A 12,526-nucleotide genomic window follows, 5' to 3' on the forward strand; every position below is an offset into this window, starting at 1 on the left:
TAACATTTACAGTGTCTATTTTAATAAAAGTCCTCAAACTACAGTTCTTTGGAATTAAAATAAATATTGTTATAATGCATAATATAGGCAGCTGGTTTCTGGATTGTGCTGTGCTATCATCTATCACTGTAAGTAGTTTTTAATGTAAAAATGAAATATACATTCTGCTGCAGCTACTTGTGTTTTGTGCTGGGTTGGTTGTTTGGTTTTAACCATATTGTCTTAGATGGGGAACATGAATTGACTATCAAAGGGTGATGTTGAATATATGTCTTTTACAGCCGCTAGCCTGAGTGATTCCTTGGGTGAAATTATATTAGATCAGACTGTATTGTGCTTGGTGCATGTTATCAGTGCCTACAAAACCAAGGCAGGCCATGGCTGGGCACCAGGACTTGCTGAAGTGCAGTGCCACAGCCCACAGGGGAGACATAGCCATTTGGGTGTCCTGACATATTTATTGCTGCACATTGACCCGGCAGCTCCAATCCAGCGCCTGCTTGCCTGCCACACGGATTCAGTCACAGGCTTAAGTTTTGTTGCACTCATTACTCCAGCTCATGCATTAGCAGGCTCTTTGGACTTGCCTCAGCATACCTAGATGTGCTATCCTTGAAACAAAATGCAGAATAGGGTCACCCTAAACACACTCAAACATTAATTTTGGCCTGAATGAAAATGCTTAGTGTACAAAAAAAAAAAAAGCATCATAATGCAGAAGAGCTCAGGAAAAGTGATGAACTAGAAATATACTTGTTAGGTGAGCTGAAACTTGTGTTTGTGTCATCTGAGCTGTCATTTGTTTTAGAATACAATAGCCCATGATCCCAGACCTGAAATAAAGAGCATCAAAGTTTATGCACTCCACAAGTCTGTTTCTGTATATCTTGGCTGCTAACTGTAGGATCGTGCAGTGAAGCAGAGAAGACAAAAAGTCTGTTCAGAGGGAGCCCTGGTTTCCTTCAGCGTCAGCATCTGGAAGTTACAGTGAGAGCAAGCCACATCAGGAACAGCATTGGTGAGGCTCAATGACATCTTCAGAGAGATGGGGGAGCAGCTTCAGAGAGCTGCACTATCAGCAGGACACCTACAGAAAACTTTCCAAAACTGCAGATGAGAGACACTGGAGGCATGTTTAGGTGGCTGGAGATACCCAGGAACTGACAAGCATCTTGAAGGAGTCATCTGTGCCACCCTTCACATTTGGGAAACAAGCTTTCTTCAGTGTTTAGGACAATAACTGCAAGGGCACCTTCACAAACCTTCACAGACCCCTGAAGACTGCTTTGCTTCTCTAAGTCAGAGAAATAATATCCCTTTTGTTTCACTGGACTTTTTTTTTTTTTTTTTTTTTGAGAGAGAAGTGGAACATGTTTCTTCCTTTCCTGACAGGTACAGAAAGATCGTTTTCTCTTCTCAGCACCATTCAACAAAAAAATGGAATAGCAGACAACCTATGTTTTTCCACTGTGATGTTCTTTGCTTCCTTTTATACCTTTCTCTCTGAAAAGTATCCACATCCCCCTGCCCCCTATTTCCCAAGGTTTTCCTGGTGATTGTGTGTTATTGTGGGGATTAATGCAGGGGAAACTTGAAAGCAGCAAAAGAAGCCTGCAGGCTCTGTCGAGTATGAGAGATGGGCTGTTATCCCTCATACCTCCTTGTTGCGAATCCCACGTGGTAGTGTGCTAGCGAAAAGAAAACCTGCTCTGTGCAAGTGTTTGAATCAGTCAGGGCAAAAAGCACCTGTGTCCGGGTTGGTTTTAGCAATAGAAGGGACTGACTTTGCTCCCACACTGGGCAGCCCCCTCCTCCAGCTGGTGAGAGCCTTCCTGAGAGCACTTGCAGCTTTGTCCTGCTCTGGGCTTGGCTTACCTATCCACAGCGTCTTCCGTGCCAGGGACAGGGCCTGGGCTGGGCACCCTGCTCCCACCCCTCAGTCCCACTGCCTGGGGAGGCTGGAGCTCTGGGAGCCAAGGTTCCAACTGAGGCAGCTGGACCTGGGTTGAAAACTGGAGTGCTGGAGAGGAGGAAATGGGCAGCTGTCCTCTACAGTGGAAAATCTGCCTGTTGGGTCCCATCCTGCCTCTGCCAACTTCAGCAGGAGCTTTGCCTCTGGATGAGCCTACTATTTTCTGAGCTCTTCCTATTAAGTTCATACTAGCTAGTAATAGTCTGATCCACTGTAATAGTCTGTCCCTGTTCACAGACTGCAGGAGCAGGTTTCCCTTTGTGATTTACAACTCTTCAAGGCGACTTAATACCAATGCTCTTTAGCAAATTAATTTTTTTCCACAAGCCAGTCGCTAAGGGCATTTGCTACTTGCTATTCATGCTGTATGGTTGGGTGCTGTATCCCAAGGTATTGTCCCTGTTCCAGGACTGGTCTCACCTCAGCACTATAATCTGGAACCGCCTCTCTGCTTGCAGATTGTTCACAAATACACTGAATTGTTCCTTGGATCTACTGTGCTCACCAGGAAAAAAAAAAAAAGGGATATTTCCAAGACAGCTGCAGAGGTGCTTCTGATACACAGGCTCTCATTGGGCATAGGGTCGTGCATTTTATTTCTTCCAAGCACTCTAGGGAAAAAAACACAGATATATCTGGGCATTGGTGAGTAATATATATAAACCACTAATAAACAGAAATATTTTTTTAAAAAAGATGGCAAATAGCAGCAAAACTAATGAGGAGTCTGATTCCTGGGACTGAAGTGAAAGCTTTTCAGTAGCATTCACCTTGCTGACATAGATAGGACCGGAGAGTAACGCCAGAAACCAAACCTCCTTCCCAGCCAGTACAAATGGTTTAATAGTACGTTACGTAGACTTCCTGAAATAGCTGCCCCCTGATTCCTCAGCTGTGCTTGGGGAGGAGGTGGGAGGGAGTATATATGAATGCTAAATGCCACTGCAGGCTCCCCTACGCAGGCACCCCCATCGATGCCAATTTTTGATCCAGCAGCACAGGGCGGATTAGCAGCGGAAGATTAATTCCTTCCTGTCATCTCCCCGGGGAGGTTAAATGATCTCAGGAGCAATTTCTCTTGCTAGGAACACTGTAATCCCGAAGCAGACTGCTAACTGCTACAGTTTATGTGGGGCTCTAATGATGGCAAGGAGGTTCCAAGTTTGGAGAAGGGTCATCGGCCAAAGAGATGTTTATTTAATTAAATGGTGATTTCTTGCAACCCTTCTCTCGTGTGAAACCTGTAGCTTGGAGGAACCGTTTGGGTAATTTTTAAATGTCTGAAGGAGAAAAACCTTAATTAATTAAAAAAGGGGTCCTGCTGAGTATAAGCAGTTGAACATGACCCATGGACTTGACCTTAGCCATGCATGCTCCGCATCTGCGTCCTCGCCCCACTTACCCAGCACAGCTACTTGAAAATGAAACTCTGGTTTAAACTTTTTGGCTCGGTTGTGCAGTCTCTGCACCCACAGCTTCCTGTCAGTATGCTCCTCTGTAGCCTGCCACACCAAACTGCTCTGAGCCTGGTCCCCAACCTATGCTAGAAGGTGGCCCCATAGATCAGCAGAGACACAGGCAGCTGTGTGACACCCCTGCTCCTGTTCTCCTCTCCTCCCTGAGGAGGCTGTCTCACCAGTGGGAAGAAGACATGGGAGTATTCCTGACTGCAGAATCAGGGATAATAAAAACTTGTCACGGTGCTGTCCTGCCTGTCTTCAGATGACGAGGTTCCCTTTTCTCCAGGCCACTTCTGTGTGGTGAGGAGTGTGCTGTCACATCACTTCTGCAATGCAGTGAGCACATATGGGGCTTCCCTGCCCCACAGCGTGCACTCGCAGGCAAAAATAAAATGTGGACCAAGAAGCGAATAGTAAGGAAGAGCTGAAGGGAGATGAGATGAGAGGAAGGCTTCTGGTAATCATGGGTTTGAAAGGGAGTCTCAAATAGAGATGGTTCTTGGCAGCAGGAAACAGAAGACAGCTCTAAGTGGGGAGAGCCACGTGAGTGACATACAAATGGGAGCGTGGGAGCAGCCAGCCCCTGCGGCTGGAGCAGCAGTGGGAAGGGGAGGGGGGCCGCAGGAAGGGTGAGCAGAGCCATCCGTGGACTTCAGATATGCCTGGCACTGGATGAAAGGAAGAAGGTGAACGGGGGTCTGTGGGTGCTTTTATCACAAGATGTACTGGCGGGTGGATCTACAGGACATCAGCCAGTCTAATACAATGCCTGCATGCCTGCTGTCACCCTGGAGATGTGAGAAGCAGGGCTGGCAGACGCAGGGGGTGCATCGTAGTCACTGCAGGTACCACTGGCTAAGGGCATTTGCAACCAGCAAATTATCCTGATGCAGCTGACACGTGGTAACTCATTACTCCCCTCAGCAACCTGTTCCTCTGTCAGGGTTCTTACTCAAGGGTCCAGCTTCGATTTAAACCTGGCTTGTAGGGGTTTAATGTGTACCTGCAGATTCCTGGCTATTTCAGACTTGTCTCTACACAGAATTTAAAGTAATTAATTTAATTTAAATAATTTAAATGGAATTAAAAAAACCAAAACAGTGGAGACCTCTCTGTAGGTACAGCGTTCAATTAGATCCCAGCGGTTTATTTTTCCCTGTATGTTTTCAGGTGTAGTGTAAACTTGTATGCATACTTCAATCTGTATATGCCTGTTTGTGGAAATGGAGCGTTTGAGCTGAACCGCTTCGCCATCCTGCCTTTGGAGAAATCATGGCAGGGAACATCAGAACAATAAGGATAGAGGAGGGGGAGGCAGGTGAGGAAATTTTGAAGTGAAAAGCAGAGTGAGAGATGGGATGGGGGTTACAAAGATGAAAAGCAGACCATTAAAACTGGGGGTCTGATCCTGTCCCCTGCTAGGAATTAGTAACAGTAGTTCTGTGTGTCTTATGTGAGGGCACAGAACTGCAGCTGCATTGCAAAAGATGAATCTGGGGAAGATTACCAGCAGCAAAGGCAATAGCTTGGAGGGCTTCTTTGCTGACCATGTCTTCAGTTCCAGTCACTTTATGCACTAATCCAGTCAAATATATGCTTAGCTGTAAGCATGTGAGCAGTTTCACTGATTACAAAGGCACTACTCAGTTGCTGTGAAGGGAAGCATGAGCTTGAGAGCTTTGCTTGCTTCATCAGGCTTTCTAAGGTACACAGCCTGTAAATCAGCACCTTAAACGATACCCTGACACTGAAATACAGTCACTGAGAATTAGAATAGAGGGAAATCAGAGACATGCAGGCTGGATGCTTTTTAAATAAATTGAAGAGGTTGAGGGTGAACTTCTTGTGTATTAATAGTTTATTGCAATGGTTTACATGTGAATTGCTCCCCTGAAGTTGCAAGATTGCTGCTATTCTGTTATCCTAACAAATCACTAGTGGCACCCAGTGGCTAGAAAGGTTAATCAAAAATTTACCTTTGTCCCTTATGATTCCCCTTGCACAAAAGTTAGCGTTTAAATGCAAATACCACTGTCTTGGTATTACGCGTATTAAATTCAGACATAGCTATTCTTGGGTGAGGTTTCAGCTGGAAAGTATCTCCTGAGTAACGATTGCAATTTCTGTTCACGGAGGCATTTAGCCTACAAGGTAAAATGCTTAGCCTTCTAGCACAACACACGGCAGGCTACAAACCCACTGCATTTTGGCGCAGTTGTGGGATAGTTAATGCTTATTTATTCTGTGAGAGCACTAAACCTGCACAAATGAAAATTATGCCTGTTGTAAGAGTTCCAGGACTTTCCTCCAGAGAACACTTTCCAAAATTTGCTGACTTTCAGTACTTACGGAATTTCAAGAGCCAAGTGATCCATAGGAAAGTTAAAGCCCAGCTAGTAAATGAAATGAGCAATTAACCAAACTGATGAGAGGGAACGCCAAAACTCCATAGCCGTAGTTTCTGGATCTTTAGCCTCTACTTGGTGCATATATAATGAAAAAATGTGTCTTCTAAAAGACAAGTAAAAATTACCTAATTTGTTACTGAATGATACATTAAATGGGCTTAAAGTACGTGTCTGATACTGCAGGCTGCGGAAGTGATTTCAGTAGGATCAGCCACATGACACGGGTTTGTAGGGGTTTATGTGTTACAATGTTGGGGTGCAGGCAGAGGCAGAGGTTTGTTATCCCCATTTGCTCTGCGGGCTGTGCTGAGCTAAAGCCCCTTTGCACTGTGTTGTGCTCCTCTGCCACCCCCTCCTCCAGCCAGTGGCTTGCAGCAGGTCACAGCCACCTTGTCCCCACCCGACGCTTCTGCTATCAGGCTGATGACAATTTCTATCAAAACTTACAGCTCTACCTGCACACCATTTTCTGCTCCCCCATCTCCCTGTTTGTCAAAAGCTGGCATAGCAAGGGAGGGAGAAGATGCTAATCTCATCCCTGCTCCATTTTAGAGACAGGAATCCTGTGTGTGGTAGGAGGATAACGCCAGGGGCCTTGGTTATTGGTTTGCTGTGGCTCCCTGCAGCGCTGCAGGAGCAGAGAGCAGCAGTGAAGCCTTTTCACCAGGCAGGTGACAATGGAGCGGCTGTGCAGGAATCACATGCTTATACTCTCCCAAGCCCCCTGTGGCGTCCCAACAAGGGCCATGGCAGGGAATAACGGCCACGGCCAGGACATTGCTGCAGCCTTGTTGTTCCCAGCTGCCAGAGCAGCCTTTTGGGGCTGAGGGACGGTTGCACCCAAGCTCAAGCAGTCCTGTAGCAACTACCAAACATGAGGTGGAGAGCAATGCTCCCTTTTTTCTGACACTGGCCCAGGCCAGGAACAGCTGGTTTTGCCTGTGGTATGTTGTGTGGGCTGCTATAGCTTTGGGGAAGCACGGATTTAATTCCCCATGCTCTCCATGCAGGACACCTCTGGAAAGCTTTACTTGCAGTACTCAGACCTCACTGGACCAGGCACTATGCTGGTAGCAGTCTTCATTTCTGTTTCAGCCATTTTGTACATTCCTTGCCACCACAAGGACCCAGACCACCAGTCATGCCCTTTCCAGCTTCTTTTTATGGAATATAACACTTACGGCTGCAGATCATTTACTACAGTTTGTAATGGGTTGCAGGGAGCTGTTGGTGAACCTGGTGTGTGGGGTGGATGTTTTGCAGATCCTTTGTTTGTCTATTCTTGGCTTTTCCAACACTGCAATAATAAGTAGAAATGTAAGTCTTAGGGCAAGAGCCTCCTGACCATCAAGGTCAAATCTCTGCAATTACAGGTGTTATCTATCTTTCTCTAATGTAAGTTAATTTCTCCTTGCAAAAACTGGATAACCTCTCTGTGCCTCAGTGTCCCTGTAAAATGGGCACATCATCAGACAGGAGTTTGGTAATGGCAGGGCAGCGCTGCAGGTTTACATCGCTTGCCAAGCACTTCACGATCCTCCACTGGGATGTACCGGGAAAGTGCAAGTTTACTTTTAAAACTTACATACCCCTCCAAATGGTTTCCTTGAAGAGTTTTTACGTTACTGTCATTGCTCTTGTCTCCCAGCACATTCCTTAACTGAGGTGTGTGTCATTGCCTTCATTCATCCCCTCATCCCCCCTGCCTTTCCCTGCCTTCTCCCAAGGCAGGTGTGAAGTGTGTGTGCAGCAGAGTGCTCTGCCATGGTTCATTGATTTCTCTTGTTTGTTGCTTTCTTTTCTTTCCTTGCTTTCTTTTCTTTCTCCCCAAAGAAAGCAGTGAGTGGAAATGCAATAGGTGATGTAAAATTTGCAAGCCAAATAGAGCATACATTTATTCCCATGTGCACAGCTTAACAGGAGGCTGAAAACTGTTCACTGACTCTTCTTGTCCGTGCAAGAAGAGCTTCTTGCCTGACTGGTGAGTATAGACTTTAACCCATGTGGACATACTGGTATAACAGGGTTCAAATGTCCATTCTGGCATGTCAGCATGTTCTACCTCATTCTCAATTATATACTTTGCAGCTTTTCATTAAGAAGTCACAGTTCTGTGTGACGTCTCATGTTTGGAGGTGGCTACAAAAACCTGTTGGGTCCTGGCTTCTTTCTTAATACAGTAATCAAATGCAGAAGTGCTAAACCATTAATTCTAGAGAGTTTGGGTTTTTGTTTGTTTGTTTGTTTTTGTTTGTTTGTTTGTTTTAAATCCCAAGAGTATGAAATCCGAAGAAGACTTAATACAAGTATTCCTAGGGGATGGTGATCGTAAGTGTTGTGACCATCTGGGTATACAGCTGGCTAAACATAGCGTCTACTTCATCTCCTCCAGGAGGGATCCTTAGAAGGGGCAGAAAAGGGCTAAACCAGTACAAAAGCCGACCTTTTTTTCAGTAAGAGCATCCTCCCTGTTTTGGAAATGTTAATCGTTTGGCCTCCCTCAGCCACGGAGGCTGCTTTATTGTGTATTTATTACTGAGATGAAGGCTGGAGCCAGAGTTCCTTGGCCCATTTATAAAGCAATTTAAATGAGACGGCTGCTCTGGGCGGCAGTGCTTGGGACCAGGCTGAGCCGCCGCAGCAGGCGTGCCAGCGGGAACTGCCCTCAGCCTTAGGAGCGGGGATTTACGGTTCACATGCAGTTCAAGCGCGGCTCTTGCCTTGGGATTATGTACGTGGCCAGCACCAAGGCATGCAAGACGGGCTGCTGGGCAGTCCTGAATCCTGCAGCCAGGGAGGGGGGCTGCTGGTACCAGGCTCCTGCATGCCCAGGGACCTTGCTGCCGGTGCAGCAGGGAGCCCCAGAACCGGGAGGTGCTGCTTTGTCTCCCCAGCTCCTGCCTCTCCCTGCTCCATCCCTGGTGGCTGTTGCCCCTCGGGAGCTGCTGCTGCGTGGTGCCTGGGCTGGCAGGGCTGGCAGGGCTGACCAGCCCCCCGCAGCCCCGGCGGGGAGGGAGTGCCGTTTCAGAAGAGGGCTGTGGTTCAGTAGCCAAGTGGCGTGAAGAGACTTGCACTCTCCTCGATGCCGCTGCTGTTGTGGCAGAGACAACCAGGTGATGCCAGCTTTTGGGGCAGCTGCCTCTAACCCTGGAGTGTCATGGCTACAGCACGCAGCATCACAGGTGGGACCAGTTCTGGCCCTCCTTCCTACTATCCCAGCCCATTCCAGCCCCAGGACCAGACTCCATCCCATCCACCCATGCTAAACTGTGTGATCATCACACCTCGGCTATGGTGTTTCGGCACAGGGCCTTCAGCCTCTGGCTGTGGCTGCCTGAGAAATGGCTGTATTCCAGCAAATCCCACAGCCTGCCAGGCCTCATCGGGAGCTCTGGGGGAAAATATAACTCAAGCCATAAACAAGTTAGTAAGGAACAAAAGGATATGTGAATGGACCATCAGTGGGTCTAAATCATCAGCTGAGACTAATTTACACCTCAGAAAGATGGACATATACCTTACCCAGGAAAGTCCAATTATAAAAAAAAAATGAAAAAATATCCAAGCTGTTCCTGCTTACAGGAACACCTTTCTTATCAGGACAATCCTTCAAAATCTAGCAATCGCCAGCAAAGCCTGAATTCACTACCAATCCACCTTCACCTCTCACATAGCTTCTACACCAATATCACACTGCCTTCAAAGCTCCCAGACCTCTTCTTCCCCACCCTTGCTCCCAGCACCTGCAGCCTGGCATGAAGTCCAGCCTCCTGGTCACTGATCTCCACCAACACAGCCATGCAGGCAGCTTCCTGGCACATGGGGCTGCAGTGGTACGTACCATCGCTGTGTTTTTCCCAGGTAAGCGTTTAGGAAATTTCACAGCTTTCAAATGGAATTAAAAAACAATGGGCAGGCACCTTCTGTGCCATAATATGCCTAAACAGAGAGTGACTTAGAAGAAAACAAGACCCATTGTGTCAGGACAGATCAAAGATCCATCTGAATTGGTCAGGCATTAAATGATCATTGTAGGTCCATTCCAACTGAAATATTCCAGACTAGTCTAGTCTATTCTGCCATGCCGTCTTGTCTCCACCAGCAGCTGGCCACAGCTGCAGAGGGAGGAGTACAAGTGCAAGACATGCATGCAGTGATCCCACTCAGAAATATCTGCTCAGCCTCAGCGAACTTCGGCTCAACAGCTCCTGCCTTACAGGTATTGCCTTGGCTTATCTGGCTTTTGGCTACAGAAGGAGAGGGGTGTTGTGGCAAATGGAGGATGAGGGTCAGGGTCTGTTACAGAACAAAAAAAGTCAGATTTGTCTTCAACAAAAGAGCCCCATGGTAGCTAACCTCACCTCCACTGCAGAGGCCACTGCTAAGGGTGCCAGCCCCGTGCTGCTGCCAGAGCACAGTGGGCTGTGGTTACACATCAGAGTTCTGCTTTCCTGGGTGTGCTGCCACCCACAGGGTTTTGGGGTGTTTAGGCCAAGACTGGTTTCAGAAGCACTCCATACCTTGGCTCCATGTGCAGGTGGCTTTCATATCCTTTTGTAATAAAGCCTATTTACTCTTACCATTCATTGAGCCCTCTTTCCTGCTTCCTTTACTTTTCTTCATTTTCCTTTCCTTCCCTTCTCTTCCTTGCCCTGCCCTGCCAAACACTATGATAATAGGGTTGTTAGGTCCATGCTATTAACTTGCAAGCTTTAAGCCAGAAAGCGCAAGAGTTAAGGCTCTAGGACAACGTTATCTTGGCCATGGGCACACCTGTAGTGCTTTCAGGTGTGTTCATTTACACCTTTTGTATCTGAAGCTCTTCAGCCAGACTGCCTGAGCATCCCTCTGAGCTCCTGCACAAGGTAGGGCAGAGAGCAGCACCCCACAGGTGCTGTATGCCTTTAAAAGCTTCCCTACCTCCACACATTTCATTGATAACAGAAGCAAAATACAATGCAATAGTGTTTCTTTCATTTTATATATAGCCTAACTTTTTAAAACTATGTGACCTCAAATTTTGAGTTTAGGGCCTTTATTTTGTTGCTTGTTTGTGCCAGAGGGAGAGAATGGGGTCAAAAATCCTGTTTATTTCTTGAGGAGAGTTATTGAGGGAGCAGCTGAATGCTGTTGTGTGGGTCATGCCTTGGGTAAGTGTCATCATACCCTCACAGCTCTCCTGTTTGTCTGGAAATGCTGCTCTGCAGTGCTGGATTAGCAGAGCAATGGCATCCTTGTCTGCAATGAAGCAGCTCACTTCTTATAAAGGAACAAGACAAAACCCCTCCCCACATTTTTTCTTATTAAGAAGAAAGAAGGAAAAAGCTTCAGTCATGGCAAATATTCACAAATAATGCTGAGAGACCCACATATAAAGGTAGGGTTTTTTTCTTCTGCATACTTTCCCCCTTCCCCCACCTTCCCTGGGAAGGAGATAATTCTTATTTGCTTTTTTTCCCCCTTCCCTTCCCCTGAGGCAGTGAGGACCAAGGAGAGTTACCGAAGTTTCTTGCTTTGTTTTGCTGAGAGAATTGCAATGCCTCCCAGGTAAATTGTCTCATCATCAGTCAGGCTGAGTAGAGGAGTTTGTTATTAACACAAAAATGTGGGGAAAGTAATTTTTCATTTTTACTGAACCTAAAAGTGGTTGAACAAGATCTCTTCATATTTTTCCTTTCAAACTTTGCTGAAACACAATGTTTAAATGCCAGAATAAAAGTGCCACACTGAAGAAAGGCACGCTGGAAAAGAATAGCTATAATGGCAGCCTTAACAGTCGTGACAAGTAGGATAAATCTTCCAGTCTGTGGATGATTTGTTAAGTGTTTTGCAAATATATATACATATTGCAGATATATGTTATGTGTGTGTGTGTGTGTGCAATCAATACAGTGTGTGTACAACAGATGGATGGATTAGATAGATAATTATGTGATTGCGAGTCTCCCGTTATATTTATGTTCACCCATTAAAGCCACTTGTGAGTTATCCCTCCTCTCCTCTCCTGGAGATAAAGGTCATTAATGCCATCAGCCCTCAGGTATGCTTCACACCCTGCGCAGCCACAGAGGCAGAAAGCCAGAGATCCTGATGCCTGCTTTGGCAGCATGGTGCAGCTCAGCCTCCTTCATTTTTGAGGAAAATGTAAGCTGGAAAAAAAGTTAAAAAGTTCAGGTGTTTTTTTTTTTTTACTGCCAGATGCAGCAGCTGAGGTGGGATAGTTGTTAGTTTTGCTACTTGAGGAAGCAGAAAGGTGTCTGCATCAACCGGAGGGTGACCTTGTGTAGAGGGGCAGGATGCATGCCTGCTCAGGGTGGGCTGAGGGCACGCTGGGCTGTGAGCGTGTCCCCAGGTGAGGCCAGCAGCTGCTCTGCTTCTGCCGATGGCCCCAGCCCAGCAGATGCTGGGGTGTCCTGGCTGGACTCGGCTGGAAAGCCCGACCTCTGCATGCTGTGGGGTGACAGAGCGAGCAGGGACGGAGCAGGCACAAGAGACACCCCACGATGTGTCAGTCGGCTGCCCGGCTGCCTTACCCTGTCACGGCTGCACGCCAGCCTCCTTGGAGCCTGGCCGACTACTGGGAAGAGGATTTCAGTCCACACCCATTTAGTCACCGGCGTCTGACTTGGAAATATCTGACTAATTAGGGGTTGTATGTAATGTAACCTAGGCAGGTTGCGTTCCTG

At 47.0% G+C, this 12,526-nt stretch overlaps 1 long non-coding RNA gene across 1 annotated transcript in view; it reads right to left on the minus strand.

The window, feature by feature from the left end:
- The window catches only part of LOC114011326 (uncharacterized), a 68,729-nt gene continuing 56,203 nt past the window's right edge, over positions 1-12,526 (minus strand). The window contains exon 4 of the long non-coding RNA XR_003553180.2: positions 1-2,583. This is a non-coding gene — a long non-coding RNA (uncharacterized LOC114011326). The remainder of the gene's footprint in view (positions 2,584-12,526) is intronic.

Source organism: Falco peregrinus, chromosome 4 (genome assembly GCF_023634155.1).
Source record: "Falco peregrinus isolate bFalPer1 chromosome 4, bFalPer1.pri, whole genome shotgun sequence".
In the NCBI taxonomy this organism is placed as follows: Eukaryota; Metazoa; Chordata; class Aves; order Falconiformes; family Falconidae; genus Falco; species Falco peregrinus.